At 38.2% G+C, this 26,330-nt stretch overlaps 1 protein-coding gene across 1 annotated transcript in view; it reads right to left on the reverse strand.

The window, feature by feature from the left end:
- PPFIA2 (PTPRF interacting protein alpha 2) overlaps positions 1–26,330 on the reverse strand; it is a 216,266-nt gene that overhangs the window by 170,268 nt on the left and 19,668 nt on the right. The window lies entirely within an intron of this gene.

The raw sequence follows: 26,330 nt of genomic DNA on the forward strand, positions 1-26,330 counted from the left end.
TCTTAGCTTCATTAAGGAACTAGTAGTAAATTGAGGAGTACCTGTATCAATGAGTTCTCTGCAGCATAGTTTGGGAATTGCTGAGGGTATGTGAAAAAATATTGTGACACTAAGGGACCTGAACCCAGAAAAAATTGGGAAATTCTATAGAATATAAATTATTGGGGGGTGGGGTGGGGAAACCATTGCATTACCAAGAGAAATTTGAAAAGAAAAAATCCTAAGCATTCTGACAATAAGTCAGTAAACAGAAATCTCTTTTACTGGAAAAAAAAACTCCTAAGAAACTGGAAGTGAATTCTAATACTGAAGTCATTCTAGAAATATTTGTTTGCTGGCATTAAATATAAGACACTCATACCCACACCCACACATAGAATCTATCAAGGAAATTCTTTTAAGTCAGATTTTGACATCAGTTTTCAGATGAAATGTAACATAATTCTTCATACAAAAGTTTTCCAAAGCATATTCCTACATGGGTTCTACTTACCTTTACTACCGGTTCACAACAGGGCTGCGCGTGTGCGCTTGCATGTGCAGAAGCTTCCTGATGATGTCGGGGTCAGTGGGTGGAGCCTCCCACCGGTTTTACTACCGGTTCTTGCGAACTGGTCCAAACTGGGGGAACCCACCACTGCTACATGAACAGGTGAACACATTCTCAACACATTCTGAGTTTTAATAATTTATATGATGGCCTTCCAATATTTCAGAATATAGATAGGTGATCAGATAGTAGAGTGCTGATAAGAGTCAAAGCCTACTTTAGTATTTCAATTTAGCCTGTCCAACAGAGCATCAAAATTTATCCTAGACAAGGAAAAAAAGCACAGAACCAGAATCCCTGTTTAAAAGTACTGTACTTCCAGGACTTTTAAGATTATACAGTACCAGACTGTATTCTTTCTTCTGCAAGCGGAATAATCTCCAACCATAGATCATTCTTCCTTTGCTCCTGAAGCCAAATCCCCACATATCCCCACAAATTGCTTCAGGTCAGAGGGAGAATAATGACTTTCAACAATTATGGAAACTCTTGTTGTACAAGAATCTCAATAAACAAGACAACCTATTTCCCATCTCCAGAATAGAGAGCACAAATAAGAAATTAAAAATATAATCTATGAAAGAAATCTTGCACATATCAGATAACAATGTCCAGAAGTGTATGATAATCTCTGTTTGGAAGTCTCATAGTTAACTGCTTAAATGCCATTACTTGTTATATTACAGTAAACATATATATATATTTACTTGTAATATAACAAGTATATTACTTGTTATATTACAATATGTTAGATTTGAACACTGAAAAACAGCATATAAGGAGAGAGCTTTGCCCAGCTAAGACTATTGTGCCATCAGCCTTTCTCAAGCAACATGGATTTGATCTTTGTAACACCTACCTTGGTTGTATCAGAATCGGAGTACTGCACTCTACTTAGGGTGCACTTTGAAGAAGACTCAGAAAGTTGGCCAGAAAGGTATAACATGAGATCATGTATAGCAAATAGATGGTGCCTCTATAAAACAGGTGCAGTTCCCAGATATTCCCATACTGCATTAGATTATTAGTGAAGACTTTAAAACTCTGATACATTTGAGAGAAGGATGTCTGAAAAACTGCCTTCTCTTTTATTATGTTCTTTGCTTTCTAAAAGAATTATTTTATCACCAAGAATAAAATAGAATTGAAACTGCAGAAAAAGAGTTGTTTAGCCCTAGTATTTCCTTCCAAAAAAGTAATTTTAGGTCAATTAATTTAATTGGCTTTAGCTGGATTTAAAATTTTTCTCCTTTGTTTCGGTGTTTTATTGGTTGTCCTGTGTTTTTCTAGGGTAATTATTTTTAAGACACAGGTTTTCAACTGTGGCTCACAATCCACTAAACAAACAAATTTGAAAGAAATTACAGCCTGTGCAGGTGGCAGAGGGTAGTCTTACATCCTTAAATTGTTGCTCTGCCAGCGATTCAGTTTTCCAAGGACAAGCCAGGGACTTAATAAGAACTCAGCCCTGCTTTGCCTGGACAAGGTTAGTGCTTGCACATATAAAGCCAGAGCTTAGGAGAACTGGTAGCTTTTTAAAATTTAGATTACTGTCAGAACTCAATTCTTTTCTCCCTGCACAAGCTGGCAGCAAGACCGAATTCTGGCAGGGTTACAACTTGAATGGGATGTAGATTTAGAATTTGTTGCTAAACAGATAGTTGGCACGTTTCATACTACTAAGCTCATAATTTATTCACAGGGAGGTCACAGAAATTCAGAGGTCATGGCCCTTCAAAGGTTTTTGCTTTGATCTTTCCTTTTTTTAAAAAAAAGTTATTTAAAATGTTTCATTCTATTACCAGTATCAAATTTTCATCGGATAACTTCTCATGGATAAAGACAAAGATAACTTCTGGCAATAAAGTTAATTTTACAAGCTAAATGACACATGGAGTTAAAAACAAAGGGTGCACGTCTAGGGCAGTGTGCTCTGCAAAGCCTTAAACTATCTGCCAGATGGGCAGAAAGAGCAAAAGGCTAAAATAGAAGTTATGCACCAGCAGCCAGATGGTTGAGAATGTATCCTTATACTAACTTCATATGTATGTGCATTCCTCTAAATACCATGTTGTTCAAGAAAATGTATTTAAGTAACAAAATAAGTCAGACTTTAACACTAAGTTCAAATATTCAAAAAGATCTCTAACATCCCTTTCCTAATTTTGAAAATAACTTAATGTATTTCACTTTGTATGGCTAATTTTTCATCAAAAATATCCTAAGCAGTAACTGTAAAATTTATATTTTTGTCCATTTATTATATTGTATCTTTATATCAACTATTTTCTGTCTGACTGTCTTTCTTTTTCTTTTTCTTTCTCCCTCTCCAATTAATAAAAAATTATTTAAAAAAAGAAAATGTATTTCTTCCAAGTATGTAGGCACCAGTATTGTTTATTTAACATATTGCACCTCAACAAACCCACTACAGGATAACATAAATGTAATATGTAACTTAATGATCATAATTTATAAGCCATGACTTAGGGTTGCATGGATCCATTGAGCTGTCATTCATCAGAATCTAGTACAATTGTAGTTTGACTTGTTAAAATGCATCAAGTTAATCTCTGGGTCTCCGCCTCATATTTTTATATCAGCTTTTTCAAATCTCTGCTGTACCCTCCAGATATGCAAACTTCTACCATTCCTAAATATTTTATTTTTATTTATTTATTTATTTTGTCACATAGTATATATAAGCATAAGCATGAAATAATTATACAATATATAAGCATATATATGAGTATGAGTATGTAATAACTATATTAATTGGATATAATGAAAGGAAACAATAGGACAGGAATGGTAGGCACGATTGTGCTCTTATGCACGCCCCTTACAGACCTCTTAGGAATGGGGTGAGGTCAATAGTTTTTGGTTGAAGCTTTGGGGATTTTGGGAAGAGAGCATAGAGTTAGTTAGTGTATTCCAAGTATTAACAACTCTGTTACTGAAGTCATATTTTCTGCAATCAAGATTGGAGCGGTTAACATTAAGCTTAAATCTATTGTGTGCTCTTGTTGTTGCAATTGAAGCTGAAAGTAGTCTTTGACAGGAAGGACATTGTAATAGATGATTCTATGAGTTAAACTCAGGTCATGTCGAAGGCGGCATAGTAAATAGTGTGTCCAGAACTGAAAATTGTGAGAATTCATTTATACTTTTGGAAATGCCCTGTTGGAAGTAACTGTTCAAGAGCCTAAGATAAGAATTCCCCAGCTTGGAAAACTATGAAAATTGCAGGTATGTAACTTCTGTATTAGATTTTTTTAAAATCTAAAAATTTTCCCTACCGGTTCTGTGGGCATGGCTTAATTGGTGGGTGTGGTTTGATGGTCAGGTGACTGGGTTGGCATGGCCAATAACAATAAATAATAAAAATAATAAACAAAATATACAAAACAATAGGTATCAAAAACTAACTTTCACACTTTACACACACACAACGCAACACAACTGACTCGCACACAATGTGAAAGCAACTGCACTTCCCCCAAAATGGCTCCTGCAACAAGCAGGAACCTTACACAGCCACAAAAAGTTCAAAAACCAACTTTCACACTTTACACACACACAACACAATACAACTGACTCACACACTGTGTAAAAGCAGCTGCACCTCACCCAAAATGGTCCCTGTAACAAGCAGGAACCTCACACAGCCACAAAAAGCTCAAAAACCAACTTTCACACTTTATATACACACAATACAACACAACTGACTCACACACACACACACACACACACACACACACACACACAAAATGCCACATACAGCTTTGTGAGATTTTGTGTGTTTGTGTAGTTAGAGTGAAACACTGCAGAGTTTAGTTTATTTATTTATTTATTTATTAGATTTTTATACCGCCCTTCTCCCGAAGGACTCAGGGCAGTGCACAGCCAAGTAAAAACAACATGAACATAGACAAAAGTTAAAAAGCGTATTAAAAAACTGATTATAAAATGGCCAATTAAAATTAAAACTAAAGTAAAACAATCCTAAAACCTCACTTAAAATTTCATCAAGCTAGCCCCGCACGGTGGAATAGGAAAGTCTTGAGCTCGCGTTGAAAAGACCGGAGGTCGGGGTGTTGACGCAACCCCGGAGGCAACTCATTCCATAGGGCTGGAGCCCCCACAGAGAAGGCCCTCCCCCTGGGGGCCGCCAGTCGACATTGTTTGACTGACGGCACCCTGAGGAGGCCCTCCCTATGGGAGCGCACAGGCCGATGGGAGGCTATAGGTGGCAGTAGGCGGTCCTGTAAGTAACCCGGTCCTGTGCCATGGAGCACTTTAAAGGTGATAACCAACACCTTGAATTGCACCCGGAAGACCACCGGCAACCAGTGCAGGCTGCGCAGGAGAAGTGTTATATGGGAGCATCACGGTGCCCCTTCTATTACCCGCGCAGCTGTATTCTGGACCAGTTGGAGCCTCCTGGTGCTCTTCAAGGGGAGCCCCATGTAGAGAGCATTGCAGTAGTCCAGGTGGGAAGTGGCAAGGGCATGAGTGACCGTGCGTAGGGAATCCTGGTCAAAAAAGGGACGCAACTGGCGAATCAGTTTAATTAATAATTTTAAATTAATACTGAATTGGAATATTCAAGTGCTCTACAAAATATTTACAGTGTATTAAAATTCACTTATTTGTATGACTGCTCATCTCAATGAACATGCACACAACCAACAATTAAAAACAGTATAAAAGCAAGGCTGCAGGGCAAGAACATTTACCTAAACATAAATATAACCATCATGCACACATAATATATTTACAATGTATTACTTTGCAATTGATAGTGTCACAGTGTAAAAAACATTAAAAGAATACAATCAGAATTTTATGCTACATACTCCCGTGAATGATTACAGTCTCAAAAGTTTACTTTATGCAACTGTCCATTGAAGAGTCAGATGAAAACAGATTAAAATAAATCCATCTCCTCTAGTACTTTAAGGCTTCTCAAATTCAGATTCGTAAGACAGGAATGACAATAACATAGCTTTCATTGCCTCAATACAGAACAGAAGTACAATAAAAAAACAGAAATGTCACATCATCATTTATGAGTACTTTTCTTCAGAACATGAGATAAACAGACCTTTGAAAGCCCAGTTTGGAATCTGAAATCCAGAGAGGAAGCCAAAAGCATCATCATCATGAAAAAGTACCTAATACAATCCTATCAGGATTGTAGCACCCATATCAGCAGTGACTGCATTTGTACATAAGCAGAGACAGCCAGGAAGAAATGCTATTGATTCTATTCAGAATATCTTCTGGAAGCTGTAGGCCAGAGGGCTTTTGGGCTGTTTTGGCTAGTTTACTTATCCTGGAATGAGGTGCAGCAGCCAAGATCTCTTATGTTCTTATCAACTCATGTTTAGATTACAGTATTGTAATTTTCTCTGAGTGGAACTGGCCCTTAAAACACTTGCAACCGTCAACTGGGAGAGAATCCAGGTCCTTGTCTGCTCTCTGGTGGAACTTGGCATAATTATGTAATAATCCCCAATTACAGTAGTTGAATTGTTTGTTAATTTGCTCCTGGTGCAGTTCAAGAACCTGTTAAAACATTATATGGCTTAAGTCCAGGAGATCTTCATCTGTTCCAAACTATCCAATTCAGAAAGAGGACGTGCTGCAGGTCCCCACCCTAGCAGAGAGAGATGGAGTGGTGTCCCACAAGTGTGTTTCTTTGTTAAGTTCCCTTCCTCTGAAACAGTTTGCTGTTGAAGTCTGTTAATATTCAGAAAGCAGTTAAAATACTGCTTTTCCACCAAGCCACATACCATACAAGGCTAAATCTATAAATAATTAGTGCACAATGTATCTTTTCATCTACACTTATTATACCAGCTACATCAAGTAGTTCTTACATTGAAGGAAATATTAAAATAAATTTTTATGTTTTAATATGCTCATCTACTAGTGAAGTAGGTCACAAGGTAACTTAACAGAGGCTGTTTGGGTTTACAGTACAATTCTATGAAGTTTAGTCAGAATAAAGACCATAAGTAGAAGAAATTAATAAAAATTGGAAGACCGTTGGTTTTATGATTGTATGAACACCTAGAAGTTGTATGAAAAGAAAGACTGGGGAGAAAATATTCAAAATAATGAAGAAAGGAATATATTCTCCTTTTCTCATTTTTAATGTTGGTCTTCATTTCAGATTTTGGGCAAAATTTTAATAACTTGTTTTATTATTTGATATTATGAAATTACATTATTCCCAAGGTTCTTAGCATTCTTATACCTAAAAATGGTTGATCACACTGAAATATTTGCACAATGTTGGCATCACTTGCATTCTGAAGAAATATTGAGGGATTTTCAGGCAGCCAGAATACCAAGGTATTGTTGTGGTCTGTCAGCAGCCCGCAGAGCTAGCAGTAGAGTCAGATGGTGAGGAGGTTGGGGAGGACAATGGGCCAGTCCTGGAGTCAGGGGAAGGTCCAGACGAGGGTTCTGCGTTGGTGGCAAAGATGGGGCCAGGGCCATCTGGGAGCGATGCATGGACTCCGGAGCCTCCAGAGGCAGACAGCAGAGAGGCAGAGGAACAGGAGGAGCCTAGTGCACGCATGCAAAGAGATGCCAGAAGGCAAGAGCAGCTAAAGCAAACCACCTCCTAGATGCCCTCACTTTTCCAAAGATTTCTTTGCCTACCTGATTTTCAGCTCCATCGCGTTTCTCCCTCACATTTCTCGCCATCATGTGCAAAAAAAAAAAAAGTTCAACTAATCAATTCCAACTCCTTGTGAAAAAAAAAAACATTGCTCAAAGTTGGAATTGATTGAGTTAACTTTTTTTTTTTAGTCCCACAAACTTTTGTTTCCTTGCACACGATGACGAGAAACACAGTGGAGCTGGAAATCAGGTAAGCAAAGAAATGCTTGGGGGAAGCGAGGGCACCTGGGCAGTAGTGGGTGGGGCAAATTCCGTGGTGTGGTGGAGCAATGGAGAAATGGGCAACAGAGTGGCTGTTGCAAGGGAAGGAGAAGGCCGCATTCACTGTTTCTTCTCCCTGCTCCTCCTTCCCTCATGCCACTCATTCCGTTGTCCATTTCTCCATTGCAGCACAGCGCCTAGATCCACTTTGATAGCGGGGGGGGGATAATTTGCCTAGCAAAACTAACCCCACAGTCTCCTCTACTTTGGGCTCCATTTCAATCATGCTGCCAACTTAATTCCTTGTCCCTCTCACTTTTGCTTGCAGACTGAACAAAACTCCCTGCACATAGCTCCATGGGAAGTGGGGGGAATCCCTCCCTCCACTTCCTCCCAATTCTTGTCTTCCTGCACAAGCTCTCAGGAGCATCAGCTCCTTGTGTCTATGGTAACCTCCCTCCTCATTTTTCAGAAACCTCACCTCTTAAAGGACCCAGGTCCAGAAAGCTGAAACAGCTGCGAGAGCAACATGCAGACAAGCACCCTCAGAAACAGCCTTTTGGAAAAGGATGGAAATTTAACAACCAGTTTGCCCAGGGTCAGGTTGGCTGTCACAGAAGGGTCATCCCACATATGCAAAGGGCCACACCTCCCACCACAGCCAATCTGACCCTGGGCAAACTGGTTGTTAAATTATTTGAATCCCACCACTGCATTTATCTAAGAGAAACATATTTAGTAGGAATTTCCAAGTTAATAAGAGAGCAGCTATGTAGTTATATGTTTATGGGTATAACTAAAAAATCAGAGTGGCTCAAAAATCAAAGAAACTAAAATGTAGCTAAATATTTGCAGTATTTAAATGCTTACTCATGACCATTTATTTATGCAGCTATCTTAGAAGATAATGTGACCCACAATTCTAATCCTAATGAGAAAAATGCTGCATGGTTTTAGCCAAAGAGCAGATAATGGTCTTTAAAGTTCACAGAAATATTATACAGTTCTGAAATTTGTACCATTTCAAGGGCTAGATCTATAAGGCTTATAGTGGGGATGATATAAACAAATTGATTATATTCATTTGTTCGATTTATAAATATTTTAGCTTTTTTCTGTGGAAACTTGGTTAAAACAGTTTACTATTTTTAAGATGCATACAAATAGAAGATAAATTTAAAATAATCCTACTGGCCAACAAAATAAAAGCAGAGCAGTTAACTATTTTTAAAAGCCTTTAATAACAGTATCTACAGGATGGCTGTAATATATCATATTCAGCGTGTTTGTAACAATGGAGTCAGGTGGGCCTTCTTCAAGCCTGCTAATTTTTAAAGTCAGACTGTGCAAACCTTGCTGCTCTTATTTATCAACTGCATTGCTGATATGAAAAGCAGAAACTTACTGGCTATTTTGAGTGCACCAGCTGCACCAAAACACAGCACGAATATTTACCATTTCAAGTAATTTCATATTAGGTTAATTTCTTAAAACTGTGTTTTTTTTTCTCTTGAGCTATTAAATAAATAAATCTTAAATGATCACACAACCATAGTGTGAAAATACCCAGCAGACAGAAGGAAAAATGTCACTAATGACTCAGCAATTTAAATAAAATTTGTGATGTTAATATAAGGCTGTAGTGACTCACCAATTTATCTGTGAGAGAGTCACTTGCTTTAGTCAGACTATATACTGAAGAAATGAATTCAGGTTCAAATAAATTAGCAGCTTCTTTAGCTAACTTAAAGTAACCAGTTAAACTTTTTTTCTTCTACCATTCAGTTGGTACAATACTGATAACCACTGAACTATATAATAATAATAATAATAACAACAATAATAACAATAATAACAATAACAACAACAACAATAATAATAATAACAATAATAACAATAATAACAATAATAACAATTATTATTATTATTATTATTATTATTATTATTATTATTATTATTATTATTATTTAATTTGTATACCGCCCTTCTCCCGAAGGACTCAGGGCGGTGCACAGCCAGAATAAAATACAAAAAACAACACATACAATACTAAGGACAACCCTTAAAAAACATATTCAATTGGCCACATTTAAAATACGATATCCCCTATAAAATTTACAAAAATTTAAAACCCATAAAATCAATTTAGAATTTTAAAAATTCAAGCCAGTCCAGCAAGGCGGAATAAATAGGTTTTAAGTTCGCGGTGAAAGGTCCTGAGGTCAGGTAATTGTCGAAGTCCAGGGGGAAGTTCGTTCCACAGGGTAGGAGCCCCCACAGAGAAGGCCCTCCCCCTGGGGGCCGCCAGTCGACATTGCTTGGCTGACGGCACCCTAAGAAGTCCCTCTCTGTGAGAACGCACCGGTCGCTGGGAGATAGAAGATGGCAGTAGATGGTCCCGTAGATATCCCGGTCCTAAGCCATGGAGCGCTTTAAAGGTAGTCACCAATACCTTGAAGCGCACCCGGAAGACAACAGGCAGCCAGTGCAGTCTGCGCAGGATGGGTGTTATATGGGAGCTCCGAACTGCTCCCTCAATAACCCGCGCAGCCGCATTCTGGACTAACTGGAGTCTCCGGGTGCTCTTCAAGGGGAGCCCCATGTAGAGAGCATTGCAGTAGTCCAAGCGAGAGGTAACGAGAGCTTGAGTGGCCGTGCATAGGGCATCCCGGTCCAGGAAGGGACGCAACTGGCGGATCAGGCGAACCTGATAAAAAGCTCTCCTGGAGACGGTCGTCAAATGGTCTTCAAAGGATAACCGCCCATCCAGGAGGACGCCCAAGTTGTGCACTCTTTCCATCGGGGCCAATGACTCGCCCCCAACAGACAGCCGCAACTGCAGCTGACTGTACCGGGGTGCCGGCATCCACAGCCACTCCGTCTTGGAGGGATTAAGCTTGAGCCTGTTCCTCCCCATCCAGACCCGTACGGCTTCCAAACACCGGGACAGTATTTCGATAGCTTAGTTGGGGTGGCCTGGGGTGGCAAAGTATAGCTGCGTGTCATCAGCGTACAGTTATCACCTGTACGCTGACGATACTCAACTGTACCTTTCCACCCCGGACCACCCCAACGAAGCGGTCGAAGTGCTGTCCCGGTGCCTGGAAGCTGTACAGGTCTGGATGGGGAGAAACAGGCTCAAGCTCAATCCCTCCAAGACGGAGTGGCTGTGGATGCCGGCACCCCGGTACAGTCAGCTGCATCCGCAGCTGACTGTTGGGGGCGAGTTAGTGGCCCCAAAGGAGGTGGTTCGCAACTTGGGCGTCCTCCTGGATGGACGACTGTCCTTTGATGAACATCTGGCAGCTGTCTCCAGGAGGGCCTTTTACCAAGTTCGCTTGGTCCGCCAGTTGCGTCCCTTCCTTGACCGGGATGCCTTATGCACGGTCACTCACGCTCTGGTTACATCTAGATTGGATTACTGCAATGCTCTCTACATGGGGCTGCCCTTGAGGTGCACCCGGAGGCTACAGTTAGTCCAGAATGAGGCTGCGCGAGTGGTAACGGGAGCCGCTCGTGGCTCCCACGTAACACCACTACTCCGTAGCCTGCACTGGCTTCCTGTGGTTTTCCGGGTGCACTTCAAGATTTTGGTTACCACCTTTAAAGCGCTCCATGGCTTAGGATCCGGGTACTTACGAGACCGCCTGCTGTTACCTTATGCCTCCCACCGACCCGTACGCTCTCACAGAGAGGGTCTCCTTAGGGTGCCGTCTGCCAAACAGTGTCGGCTGGCGGCCCCCAGGAGTAGGGCCTTCTCTGTGGGGGCACCGACGCTCTGGAACGAACTTCCCCTGGCTTACGTCAAGTGCCGGATCTTCGGACCTTCCGTCGTGAGCTAAAAACACACCTATTTATTCAAGCGGGACTGGCATAATAGTATTAAATTTTAATTCGGGGTTTTATTAATATTTCTAAAATTTTAAAACTAAATTTTAATTATCAGCCTTTTTGTAATTTGCTAGGTTTTAAATGTTTTAATTTATATATATTCCTGTGTTTTATCTTGGCTGTACACCGCCCTGAGTCCTTCGGGAGAAGGGCGGTATAAAAATTTAATAAAATAAAAAAATAAATAAATAAGTTGGTACCTCACCCCAAAACCACTGATGATCTCACCCAGCGGCTTCATATAGATGTTGAACAGGAGAGGCGAGAGAATCGATCCCTGCGGCACCCCACACATGAGGTGCCTCAGGGTCGATCTCTGCCCCCCCTGTCAACACCGTCTGCGTCCTGTCAGAGAGGTAGGAGGAGAACCACCGATAAAAGGTGCCTCCCACTCCCAAACCCTCCAACCGGCGCAGCAGGATACCATGGTCGATGGTATCGAAAGCCGCTGAGAGGTCTAATAGGACCAGGGCAGAGGAGTAACCCCTATCCCTGGCCCTTCAGAGATCATCCACCAACGCGACCAAAGCCATCTCCGTACTGTATCCGGGCCGAAAGCCGGACTGGAACGGGTCTAGATAGACAGTTTCATCCAGGTACTGGGGTAGCTGACATATATATCTTTCAAAGATCCTGGAGCACAGGGGAGCTGCCAGAGGACTGGAAAAGAGCTGATGTAATTCCCATCTTCAAAAAAGGAAGAAAAAAAAAACAGATCCAGGAAACTACAGACCTATCAGCCTGACCTCCATACCAGGGAAGATTCTGGAAAAGATAATCAAGCAACGAATCACCGAACACCTAGAAGCAAACGAAGTAATAACCAAAAGCCAACATGGGTTTGTCAAAAACAGATCATACCAGACTAATCTCATTGCATTCTTTGACAAAATGACAACATTAATGGACCAGAGGAGTGCTGTCGATATAATTTACTTGGACTTCAGTAAAGCATTTGATAAAGTAGACCATAACCTACTACTAGATAAAGTAGAAAAATGTGTGTTAGACAGCACCACCACCAGATGGATTCGTAACTGGCTGACCAACCACACTCAACGTGTAGTCCTCAATGGAACTACATCCACATGGAGGGAAGTATGCAGTGGAGTATCCCAAGGCTCTGTTTTAGGCCCAGTACTCTTCAACGTCTTCATCAATGACTTAGACGAGGGGATAGATGGGGAACTCATCAAATTTGCAGATGACACCAAGCTGGCAGGAATAGCCAACACTCCAGAAGATAGGCTCAAGTTACAGAAAGATCTTGACAGACTTGAACATTGGGCGCTATCTAACAAAATGAAATTCAACAGTGAAAAAAGTAAGGTTCTACATTTAGGCAAAAAAAAAAAAAAATGCACAGGTACCGCATATGAGGTACCTTGCTCAATAGTAGTACCTGTGAGAGGGATCTTGGAGTCCTAGTGGACAACCATTTAGATATGAGCCAGCAGTGTGTAGCAGCTGCTAAAAAAGCCAACACAGTTCTGGGCTGCATAAACAGAGGGATAGAATCAAGATCATGTTAAGTGTTAGTGCCACTTTATAATGCCTTGGTAAGGCCACACTTGGAATACTGCATTCAGTTTTGGTCGCTGCGATGTAAAAAAGATGCTGAGACTCTAGAAAGAGTGCAGAGAAGAGCAACAAAGATGATTAGGGGACTAGAGGCTAAAACATATGAAAAATGGTTGCAGGAACTGGGTATGTCTAGTTTAATAAAAAGAAGGACTAGGGGAGACATGATAGCAGTGTTCCAATATCTCAGGGGTTGCCACAAAGAAGAGGGAGTCGGGCTGTTCTCCAAAGCACCTGAGGGTAGAACAAGAAGCAATGGATGGAAACTGATCAAGGAAAGAAGCAACTTAGAACTAAGGAGAAATTTCCTGACAGTTAGAACAATTAATAAGTGGAACGACTTGCCTTCAGAAGTTGTGAATGCTCCAACACTGGAAATTTTTAAGAAAATGTTGGATAACCATCTGTCTGAGATGGTGTAGGGTTTCCTGCCTGGGCAGAGGGTTAAACTAGAAGGCCTCCAAGGTCCCTTCCAACTCTGTTGTTGTTATTATTATTATTATTATTGATATAATTAGCATAGTTGCCATACATCTAAATGCTTAATATATAATAGTTTGAATTGGATGGTTTTATCTTTGCATATTTAAAGATGCATACTAAATAGCTGATATTATTAGTGATGAGAATGTAAAATGTATGCAATAAAAGAAAGCATACCCCCAATTATAACAGATATGATCAGCAGTTGTCAGCCCTTCAAGGTAATCCAGACAGGGAAACCAAAACTAATACTAATACAGTACTATCATTTAAGGTTATAATAGCAGAGTCTTGCAAGGCTAGAAGCTCCTCACTCTTTCCCTGCCTTTAATTTTCCAATCCAGTATAGTGACTTGGTTCATTAATTTTAATATGACTTTAATAATTCTGAATTTTATACACACACACACACACACACACACACAAATAAACAAACAAACTGGGCAATCATTTGAATGGAATAGTATAAGGTTCCTGCCTTGAACAGGAGGCTGGACTAGAAGATCTCTGAGGTCCATTCCAGTCCTACGATTCTATATAACAGTTACACTTTGAAGATCATACTATAATTAACTTTCACCTTCTTAATCCACTTGCTATCCTTGCTTATGCAGTACAAATGGGCAATATAGAAAATAATATAGACAAAAAATATAGACCACATAGGTCATTGCTTATGTTCATGTGTGTACCAATATCAACTTTATTTAAATATCAGAAATCTGCAATGAATCCATATCTGGAATTCTTTCTTCCAACTATCTTCTTGGAGGCCTTCTGCCTTCTCTCAGTCTGAATAGACACTAACATCTACTTTCAGGTTATTTACTTGGTTTTAACAGACAGCACAATGCAAAAAAAAAAAAAAAGACAAATGACTATAAAGTGCTTCATCACATGTTATCATAACTTTAGTTATTAAGAAATTGCTCTTCAGTGCCAGAAAGGTTTCCATTATTCTTCAGTAAAATAACAAAGCATATATACTTAAAACAATACACAATGTCAAGTATTTATAGATTCAGCCTTTCCCTTTCATTATGACCCCTTCTTAAATAAAATTATGCCCTTCTGGACTTGCAGTCGAATGTACAAAAGGACTGAATCGAGATCCTGTAATTCATGCACAAGTAATCTATGATTCATCCCATAGAAGGTCAATTAAATGCACGCCTCTTGGACACACAAATACACAGAGGCACACAAACACACAATAGTTAAAGCTAATGAACCAAGCCACTACAATGGCTTGGAAGATTACAGTGAAATAAAATATATTTGTAAAGCAACGGATATTGCTTTTTTCTTAAGCACTGACTTCTCCCCAAATTAGTATATTTTTTAACTGTATGCAGGTTGTATTAAAACAATTCACTCACTATCCAGTTATTAACATGCACATACATATTTGCATATGTGTATGTGCGTGTATATTTTACATTTGAAAGGAGTTTCACCCAGTTGTGTGATCTAAAATATTTTCAACTAATGATCCCATCACATAAGTTCCCTGTTGACTTATTTTCCCAGAAGAATATTCTTCCTCTTGGTAATGTTGCTATGGTTGGATCACTGGACACAAGTTCAGAACACACATCCCAAGTGACCCCCTCTCCATGCAGTTCATGTTTCTGTCATCCCAGATCTCAGTTTCCTTCTCCCCAATTTGTTTTCTTATCAGCCAAGTTCCTGAGAAGATGGGAGACTAAGAAAGGAGAAGGAAAGGAGAAGAGGGGAGAAAGAAAAGTGCTAGGGAATAGGACACTTGTTTAGAAGAGCATGGTGGAACTGCAGAATCCAGAAATAACATGGGTCATGAAATTCTGAACAGCAATGGAAACAGTTCTCTCCATATCAGAGTCCTTATACATCATCCAATTCTTGTTCACAGACAATACATCAGACAGTAAAAGGTAAAGGTAAAGGTTCCCTTTGCACATACATGCTAGTTGTTCCTGACTCTAGGGGAGGGTGCTCAACTCCGTTTCAAAGCTGAAGAGCCAGCCATGTCCAAAGATGTCTCCATGTTCATGTGGCCGGCATGACTAAACACTGAAGGCGCATGGAACGCTGTTGCCTTCCCACCAAGGTGGTCCCTATTTTTCTACTTGCATTTTTATGTGCTTTCGAACTGCTAGGTTAGTAGAAATCAGACAGTAACTGAATGATAAATGAACATGAAGTTCTACTAAAAATGATATCTCAGTTAAGGAAGAGAAAAAACTAGGAAGAATAACTTAATAGCTTTCCATCCAGTTTTGACGTCCAGTATTCTTCACACTTGGTAGAGAAATCTGGGAATGGAGATTCATATTTCTGGGTAATACTTAGGTTGACTATGTCAGTAATTTTCTGTTTTCATATTTTCATAATATACTGGCAATGTTCTATGTATGGTTGAGTGCTGGAGAGATAATAGTAAAGTTATGTTCTCTTCGATATTATATTGTTACATTATCCTTCTCAATGTCTTTGCTCCCCAAACGCCTTTGTGTAAATCTAACATTTTTTTCAAATCAAGGATTCTAAGTCTTCCAGATATTATTCTGACTTTGACTGATAATAATTGAGAGTCCAACAATACTATCCCCAATGTTACATTTCCCTCCCAGCCTCCCCCCCCTCTCTTTATAATTATAATTATAATTAGAACTAAAAACCTAAATTAACAGCTTAGTTACTGACTATAGTATATACAAATATAGGAATTTACATGATCATATTCATCATAGCCTCCCTGATTCCAAGACAGCTTACAATTATGGTACATAATTGCACCAAATGAAGATTTGCAGTTTCATCACTGAAAGAAATTGAATTCCTCGGTGGATTTTCTCCGCATATGTCTAATTTTAACAAGCAACATGATGCTAATGCTTTGGGTTATCAGAATATTCTGCATATACAAGGGCATATTTTCCTCTTATAATCACATATATTTTAATATAATTGATACAGCTCTCAATATAAATGTTTCCATTTGAATTAAACTTTCTAGTGACTGCCATCTTGTGGCAGATGTGAAAGTAGCATTTTTTTCATTTCCTCAACTTTATATAAATAATCTATTATCTCCAACATTGGCCTCTAATAAAATGCAAATTGTAAATTTCACCTATTTTTATTCCCAGTCATTTCCAAATCTTACTTTAACTAGATTCAGCAAAACTGCAGATTGTACTGCTTCATGTATTATATTATTATGATGTAATAACTGATTTTTGTCCACTTTGATTATTTGGAGGCAGATTTTATCACTTAACATCCCCAAGAGAAAAATGGGAAGAGGCATTTTTCCTTTAACACCCCCTCCCCAATAATAAATCAAAATTTTGCTTTTGTCCATTCTAGAAATCTCTGGGAGTCACAAGAGTTGAAGGATTGCCAAACAATATGAAAATCAGCAGGTACATAATGGAAGTGTGAACTTTTCTTTTTTTAAAGGAATTAAAAAAGAAGCACTAGTAATGTATATGTCAAAAATAACGCTCAACTATCATAGATATTCAGTGTTTATCCAGTGTCAAAGAGGAATTTAGGCTAATGAGGGACAGTCAATTCAACAAACTTCATAAGGTGGCTTTTGTAGAGGTAAAATGAAAATATATCTCCAAGTAAGCTACCTGGAGGTCCTGAAAGAAAGGCAGGATAGAAATATAAAAGATTCATTTTTAAAATTAGGAAGACTGTAAGCTATGGAACTGCTTCTTAAAGGAAATATCATAGCATACAAAACAAGCATATTTTAAAGGCTTTAGAAAATACACTTCTTCTAAGACTTCCTGGAACTGAAATGCTATTATCTTCATCACTACCTGGATTAAATATGGAATATTGGACATCAGGATAGTTCAAAGGGGAGGGGGGAAAAGCTAGGTCCAGCATATCTTCTTAAGCAAGAGCATCTCTACCTCTTCCTTTAAACTGGTTGAAAATTCCTCCTATTTCAAAGGAAGAATTTAATCATCTCCTAAATCACTGGCAAAACAGAGCCATAATAAGTCAAGATGTTGACAGCTCTAGTAAACATGAATTTGCATGAACTGTCCAAAAACCTCTCCAGTTTTTTGAGAGACAAGCAACATGACAAAAGAAGGGCCCAGGTTGTTACAGACTAGTCAAATTAATGTCAAAACCAGGCAATCTTTTTGGAACAAATTCTTAAGCAGTCACCTGTGAGGACTTAGAAAAGAAGATACTGCTTGGCAAAAGCCAACATGAATTTATGAAGAATAAAAATTTCCTTTTTTGATGGAATGACCAGTTTAGTGGACTATGGGAATGCAGTGGACATAGTCCAGTTCAATTCTTTCTGGAAAACAATAAGGAAAATTAAAGTTTAGCAATGCTACCATTATACGTTTATATAGCTTCTTGAATACATAGTAAGTGTAAAGCTATAGCCTATGTCATTCTAGAAAGAAGTGCCAAGGGGGAAACCTCTAGGCTCCATTTTAGGCCCTAGGCTGTCCAACATTCTTGGATAAAAAGTTTGACTATATGGTAACCATATCTGCAGATGATCCAAAGATGGGGGAGACAGCAAATATCTTAGAGAATGATATCAAAATTCAAGATGACAAGCTGGAACGTTGGGTAAAAAACAGCTACATAAATCTCGGAAAAGACAAGTACAGAGTCCTTCATTTAGATATGAAAAACCAAAGACATAAGTACATAAGTGGTAAAAAAATGGTAAAAATACATAGCAATTTTTAGCCTGGATTGAAACACAGAACTACACCACTATTTTGCAATGCAAGATGAGTCTTCTTCCCATCTCAACACACAACCTCCAATTGTACAATTATTAGCTTGCTTTATATAATCCCTGAAGTTGACCCTGTTCTGTTCTGTTCTGTTCTATTCTATTCTAAATGAATGATGGAAATATAGGACAAGTACTGTATATTCATTTCATAGTATGCATATTCTTCAGCTTGCATGTGATATAAATGAATATTGTTTGATAAAAGCAAACTTAAGTGATAACTTTTAAAACTAATATATAAACATTTTACTTCTTAAAATGACATTCTAACTACAATTCCTTCCTTTAATCAAATGGATTTACACCTTTTGATAGAAATCAAATCTACTTAAGATGTAGAAGAATCACATTATGTAAAATGTATATATAAACCGAGTCTTAAATATAATCTTGTCTTTCTTTAAAGATTTTTGATAAATAACGTCTGGTAATCCACTGATTTTTTTTCATTAAATTACACTTCATACCCATTAATTCTAGAGGTGTACCACTTTGTCTTATTACTTGTGAATATAAAAAAATATCCCCACAAGGTGGTGCTAATTCTTTTAAAATCATTTGCAAGATAGGAAGAAAAAAAACGTTAAAGGGAAATGTAGAAAAGCCAGTATGTTTAATATATCTACAGGCTATTTGCAAAATTAAAGACAATAAAATGTTACATTGTGACATAAAAATTGGTAATAGTGTGAGATTGATAAATTTTGTAAAACAAACATTTTAACAGGAAAACTACCAATTATTTATGGGGATTTGTGTGATTACGTATTCAGTCATTCTAAACTGTTATCTTTGCAGCGATCAAAATCACCATAGGACATTTTTCTAATCTGGTCTGCAATTCTGGGACTGTAATACCAGAGTTTTCAACTGCTGGTCTGAACAAGCATGCATTAAGCTGACTCTTAAGGAACAACTCTGATAACATTGAATACCCCACATAAGCTTGCAACAAGCATACCTCAATGTGTAACATACCAATTTATAAAGCACCAGAAAAACACTTCTCCAAATTTGCTGGAATCAACTAAACGATGGCCCTTCTGGGGACTTCTGAAGACTATTTTCATTATCTAAGAAGAAAAACATCCCAATTCTTTGCCTTCTGAAGCTCTTTCAGCTAAGCTTCTCAGCCTGGTTCAGATTTCAAAAGTTTTGACATTTAGATTTGATGGCCAAGGGTGGGAATGAAAGACCTCATTTTATACTGGTTGACTGGAGAAGATGGAAAAACTAGCCTGGAAATATTGTGCATTTCCACTGTGATTAACATGCAACATTTTTATTCCATCCAAACAGCTGGAAGCACTTTCTTTTATCTTGAAAGTAGAACATACTGACTAGAACTTTCTAAGCATTCAATTTCTTTATGGTCAGAAGCTCCATTGCTCTGCTTCTCCCCCCCTCTGCCCCAATGATGAAGATTATTTCAATATATAACCTGCCTGATATCAAGTCACTCAATGAGACACATAAAGATTTTTTTTAAACCCATCAAAAATGGGATGAATAATACAACAACAAGCCACCACATTAGGGAAATATGAAGAGAATTAATATATGAAGTTGCTTATGAAGATTCCAAAATCACCCTGACCCAGGGCTCAGCTGAAAAAGTCAGTTTTTAAAAAACTTCTTAAAAGGCAGTAAGATTGGGCCCACACATACAGGGTTAGAAGAGCAGAATGCTGTCCCAGAAGGTACGAGCAACAACAAATAAGACATTCTTCTAGGTTCCATGAGATTATTTGGTTGAAAGGTCTGAAACATGTTAATCCTGCCAGATCTTATAGGATAAGCATCTATATATATATTAAAAAGATCCAATATCCAAAAGTTTTTTGTGTGTGATGAAAGTCTTTTGTAAATAGAATTAGACTCCTTCCTGAACCCCAGTCAGCCATTCTTTTCACAAGAGGTTTCAATCTTAAAAATCTGTTTTATGGAGTAACAATAGTTGGGTTTTTTTTCTCTCCATGGATATCGATTCATGTTAAATGAGTATAGAATAGAATCTATTGAATTTTTATTTGAATTTGCAAGTGTATCATAGTTACTATTTTTAATTAAATAGTATAGATTAGGTTTCATATAATTTTATAAATATAATTATAATTTCAGCATTTTCTATGACTATATGAACAGTAGCCATGAACAATTAGAAAACCCTTCCCCATCCTAGGCAATCCCATATTGCTACGAATATAGAGCAGTAACAACACATCCTCTCTGCCTAAGGCTAAAATGACTGAGTTTTAATATTAGCTATATTTAGTTACTGTTAGCTTGAGCTAGTTTGGGATGAAAAAAGCTTGCTTAGAGCCATGAACTAAATATTACTTTAAATGATCCTAAAATTTGTCTTTTGTGGAATTGTGGTCCAAACAGAAGTTTGTTTAATGAATGCACATTCAACTAACAAATGCAGTACAGACAGTACTGTTGTATGCAACAATGTTCATGGAAGGTTTCCTGGACCATACATTAAAGGTAAAGGTAAAAGTTCCCCTCGCACATACATGCTAGTCGTTCCCGACTCTAGGGGGCGGTGCTTATCTCCGTTTCAAAGTCGAAGAGCCAGCACTGTCCAAAGACGTCTCCGTGGTCATGTGGCCAGCATGAGTAAACACCAAAGGCACATGGAACGCTGTTACCTTACCACCAAGGTGGTCCCTATTTTTCTATTTGCATTTTTTACGTGCTTTCGAACTGCTAGGTTGGCAGAAGCTAGGACAAGTAATGGGAGCTCACCCCGTTACACGGCACAAGGGATTTGAACCACTGAACTGCCGACCTTTCAATCAACAAGCTCAGCATCTTACCCGCTGAGCCACCGCATCCCCTCTGGGCCATACATTAAGGATACTCTATTGTGAGAGATTACTCTGAAATTTAGAGAAGGGAAGAATCTGCTATTCATAATTAAATGAGCAATTAAAATAATGAAAACAATACTGTTTATACTACTCCCATCTGACTTGGAATACAGAATATGATGGAATGTACATAGCAAATAAATAGAAATAACCTTCAGAAGAATTTATATTGCAATACCTTAAAATTCATTTACTTGTGTTTAACCCTTTCAGTCATATTAATATTCTCACATAGCTCTGTTAGTGCTTCAAAACAAAGAAACAAGTTATATTTTTAAAAAATGAAAGTGTGATTTGATCTAGCTTCACTAATTGGTGTATTAACTCCATGGCTTAGGACCGGGGTATCTACGAGACCGCCTTCTGCCACCGATAGCCTCCCAACGACCTGTGCGCTCCCACAGAGTGGGCCTGCTCAGGGTGCCGTCGACCAAACAATGTCGGTTGGCGGCCCCCAGAGGGAGAGCCTTCTCTGTGGCAGCACCCGCTCTTTGGAACGAGTTACCTCCGGGGTTACGCCAACTCCCCGATCTCCGAACCTTCAAGCGGGAATTAAAAACTTTATTATTTAATCGTGCGGGACTAGCCTAAATGTATTTTAAATGTATTTTAATTATAGCTTTTAAATTTTAAAGGGTTTTATGTCGGCTTTGACCGTTTTAGCAATCTGGCCAATTAATATATTTGTTTTAAATATTTTTAAATCTGTTATTTATATTATGTGTATTTGTGTATTTTTAATATGGCTGTACACCGCCCTGAGTCCTTCGGGAGAAGAGCGGTATAAAAATTGTATTAATAAATTAATAAAATAACTACAATGAGCTTTGTGATCAGTAACAAGTGATTACATACAACTATGTGTATATGACTTTGAAATGGCTTTCAAAAACTTTTGAAATAGTATAGATATCAATGTTCGTATATCTGTGTATATGTACAAATATGCCCATGTTCTGTCCCCCCCACCTCACCTAAGAAAACACAAGCGCCGAAGGACGTCTGCCAGCAATCTATTTACAAGTTGGCCTGGTTTCCTTTGGCAGAGGAAAGTTCTGGCAGCTGCTCTCCAAGTGCTAGCCAAGTTTCTTATCAAGAGTCAGAGTGTTTACAGTCCATTGCCAGAGCAACCAGGAGTCTAAAGAATGGTCAAGAGTTACTGATGAAAATCCAAGCCTTAAATCCAAAAACTGTCTGAAGCTCACACGATGCAGTTCACACTTAGTAGCTTTTGTCCGTCACAAGGGCCCGATGGCAACCCCACCCACTTTTATCCTCTGTGGGGTGTGGCTCAGTGACTCAGCACTCCCTGGGCCTGCCACACCTCTTCCTCTGCTGCGCACGCCTCTCTTTCCGACGCTGTCTAGGGTCAATCCAGGATTGATCCTCCTCGTCCTCTATCTGTGGGGGCTCTGACACGCTTTCTTCCTGGCCTTCCGCCGGCACTTAAGGTGTTGCCAGAAAGGAGGGACCTGGAGAGGGAGGCCTTGTCGGCTCCTCTCCCTCACTCTCTGAGTCATCCTCCTCCATGAGGACAGGCTCGGAGCCGGAGTCACAACAGCCCATTTATTTTTAACTATAAACATCACATGCTGTTCTGACTTAAGTATTAAGTCAGAACAGAATCTAATCCTCCCACTTAGAAAATATGTAATGCATTATATGTAATTTTACAAATCTATTCAAAGGTGTCTTTCAATTTTTTTCCTGATAGTAGACTAGAACTTCTGTATATTGGAAGAATATTAAACTGTTCACACAATGCACTAAGCCAATTTACTTACTTCAACTATAAATTTATTTGCCTTTTACAAAGCTGTTTAAAGTGCACCATGTTTTCATTCTACCTTAATTAGGAATGACAAATTTTACACACAACAATTTTTATATAACACGTGCCACAGGGTAAACACCTGTAAAAATGGTCTTTTTGCAAAAATGAAAAATGTATCATATAAGACATGTTATTTGTATAGAAAATCCACTTTACCAAAAACACCCCACTAAAATAATTCTACAGGATATGAAATACAGGTATGAAAGATTTAGTACACTGAAATGTTTCAGAAAGCTTGGAGAGGAAGAAGAATAAATGTAATCCAGTCCTGTACTATGAAATTGAATCTTCTTTGAGAACAAGTCTCTGGTTCAAAAGAATTTACTCCCAAATGAACAAAGCACATATTGCACTGCAATATATTTTTCAAAGTTATTTTAACTGATTTCAACAGAATCTAAAATCATGTTTCATTTCCTTTGGTTTACATTCATGAGAATTAAATCTCTACAGCAGCAAATACGATTTCAATCCAAATTAATACAAATATACGCTACTAATAAATTACTTGTGCATAATAAATATGTTGAAATGGTTGGACATAAAGAGAGAATGAATGATGATCAAATTGTAAAATTATGAAAGAAGAGTGAATGGTTTGAGAGGAAGGGGAAGTCTGAGGAAGTTATGGCTGGATGGAATTATTGAGATCCTGAAAAAGAGGTGAGGAGTTAAAAGATAATAAGATGATATATTGAATCAATGTACAGACATGGTGGAAACAAGGATGTTTCGCAAGGATAGAATAGAATGGGGATGTACAGTGTTTTAGTATAAGCTAGTTTTATCTATATTTCTTTTTCTCATCTCATGTCCTGAATTTTTCCCCCTTCTATGTCATACACTTTCTTGGCATAGTGCAAAAAGGATTATGGATATAGCCATATATATGTACATACTTTCAGAAGGGAATCCTACATATGGCTATGATATTCAATTGAGATATCAACAATTTTGAGAAGGCCCATCACAGGACTTTGTGATAGTTCAATATCTAATTATATTCAAGCAATATTCTTTAGAATACAGAGTAGCTATCCCATTCTCAGCAAATTATAAATAACTATGTTAGCAGTATTATCATGTTATTTATGCCTTTACATTTTTAAGTACAGTCACATAAGAATATGTTAATTCTTTATTTTTTAAAAAATTACCTCACAGGGAAAAATATTTTATGAATATTTGCAGTGCATTCTTATAACACAGAATGGAATCTTATGCCAACATGAAAGATTCCTTAATACTGTATGTCAACCATTAAAGCCTCTGCAGTTCATTTTGTCATCAAAGTTACCCAATTTAATTTATAGGATAACCACTATAGAAAGCAAATGTTCTGTCAGTACCATTTTTAAATTACTATGATTAGTGTTCTCTGATAATTGAAACAGTATTTCTCTATACAAACTTCATTCGTTGAAGTGAGACTGGGCAGAATGAGCCATCTGACTTCTAGCATTGGCTGTGAATCAAATCATAATATGAGACCAAAACAGCCATCTTTACCTGTGGATATATTGCATCAGTGAACTAAACAAGAAATTTGGAGCAATAATCCTGAAAGAAATGTATCAGCAAGCATAGAATAGAACATTAGCAGTAATCAGAAAAAGCTATATAAATTCACGAAGAGGCTGATGTGCTCACTGAATGTAATGGGGGAATTGAACAAGTCAAAATCCTCCAAATAAGGAACAGTGATGTTCTACTACCTCTGCTTCCTCACTGCTGCAACAGTGTAGTCATTGCTCAAATGGAATTTTCCTGCAGGTATCTATCAAAGGTAAAGTATCAAATCTAGCCATTGAGAAAAAACTAACCTATTAACAGTGAACACACAAGTTAAAAAAAAAAAGAACTGTCCACATTAATAAAGAATATTAAGGATAAATGCAAGGATCTAAGATATTTTTGGAATCTGAAATCCCACATTTGCTTCTTTACCATTTTTTCCACTGGGACCAAGTGAAATTAAACAATCCAAAAGAAAGAAAAACATATAAACAAAGTTTGCCTGACCACTTCTTTTTTGGAGTTGAAACTATCAACCAAAATTAAGACATAATAAATCAGACAGTTAATATTGTCTACAGGCTAAATAGTAAAGTAAGCTTCAGCTTCTATTAAGGTACTTTAAACTGGAAGAGGGGGACATGGTGGCTCAGTGGCTAAGATGCTGAACTTGTCAATCGAAAGGTCGACAGTTCAGCGGTTTGAATCTCTAGTGCCACATAATGGGGTGAGCTCCCAGCTTCTACCAACCTAGCAGTTCGAAAGCACATAAAAATGCAAGAAAAATAGGGATCACCTTTGGTGTGAAGGTAACAGCATTCCGTGCACCTTTGGCATTTAGTCATGCCAGCCACATGATCACGGAGACATCTTTGGACAGCGCTGGCTCTTCAGCTTTGAAACGGAAGTGAGCACCATCCCCTAGAGTCAGGAACGACTAGCACATATGTGCGAGGGGAACCTTTATCTTTACTTTACCTTTAAACTGGAAGATCATCTTCCCAGCATGCGCACCGGGCGGCTGCTCTTCTGGTTTCTGGCACGCACGCGCTCCTGTTTCAGCACTCGGTGCCGAAAAGATTTGCCAACACTGCACTAGAAGATTCTTTTATATTCAAGAGTAACTGATTCTGTCACAGAACTCATGGATCAGATGGAATGTTTTGTCTAGCATTGTAAGAAACTAAATGCTCCGAAGCTTTTTTCTTCTCTGAGAACCCCATCCCCACTCTCTCTTCCAGAGAGAAAACAACATTGACCCAGTTATGAGGGCCAAAGTGAGCATCTTTTTCTCTCTCTGTTGCAAGAAATATTTGCATTAGTGTTAAACCAATTCAAAAACGTATTTCTTTTTCAATCTCACGTCAAGTGGATTCCAGAATTTAATATAAATGGCTTAATTATATGGTACCTTATTTATTTATTTATGAACTGACTGACTCATGTTGGAGACAACTATAAATGAACTAGAATTACAATATGACATGTGAGCTCAATAAGATATATGTTTCCAGATGAACTGATTTTGTACCCTTGATCAAAAGACACTGCAGTGATGTGTTTTTTTCCTTTCTCATAAGAAGAAAATATGAAAGTAAAGATGATAAAACAAGAGGATTACTGCATGCATACTTATTTATACATAAGTGAAGTGATTGCATAATAAAGCTCTTGTTTAAAAGAGCTCACAGATTGTTCAGAAAGCTGGTTTATCAGCAAATGAGCAGAATCATAAGTACAACTTTGATTCCTCTTGACAGTAGATGAGGTGAACTATAGCAACATCAGTGGTTTTTTTAAAAAATTGTGCTATTTAAACAAGAGACTTTGAAACAAACTAGGTTTGTTCCTCCAATCTGTTCCAAAAAACCCCCAAACCAGTTTTTTTATTTAGACATAATAATTAAAACTTAAAAACCTATCAGCTGC

This window comes from Ahaetulla prasina, chromosome 7 (genome assembly GCF_028640845.1).
Source record: "Ahaetulla prasina isolate Xishuangbanna chromosome 7, ASM2864084v1, whole genome shotgun sequence".
NCBI classification, from domain to species: Eukaryota; Metazoa; Chordata; class Lepidosauria; order Squamata; family Colubridae; genus Ahaetulla; species Ahaetulla prasina.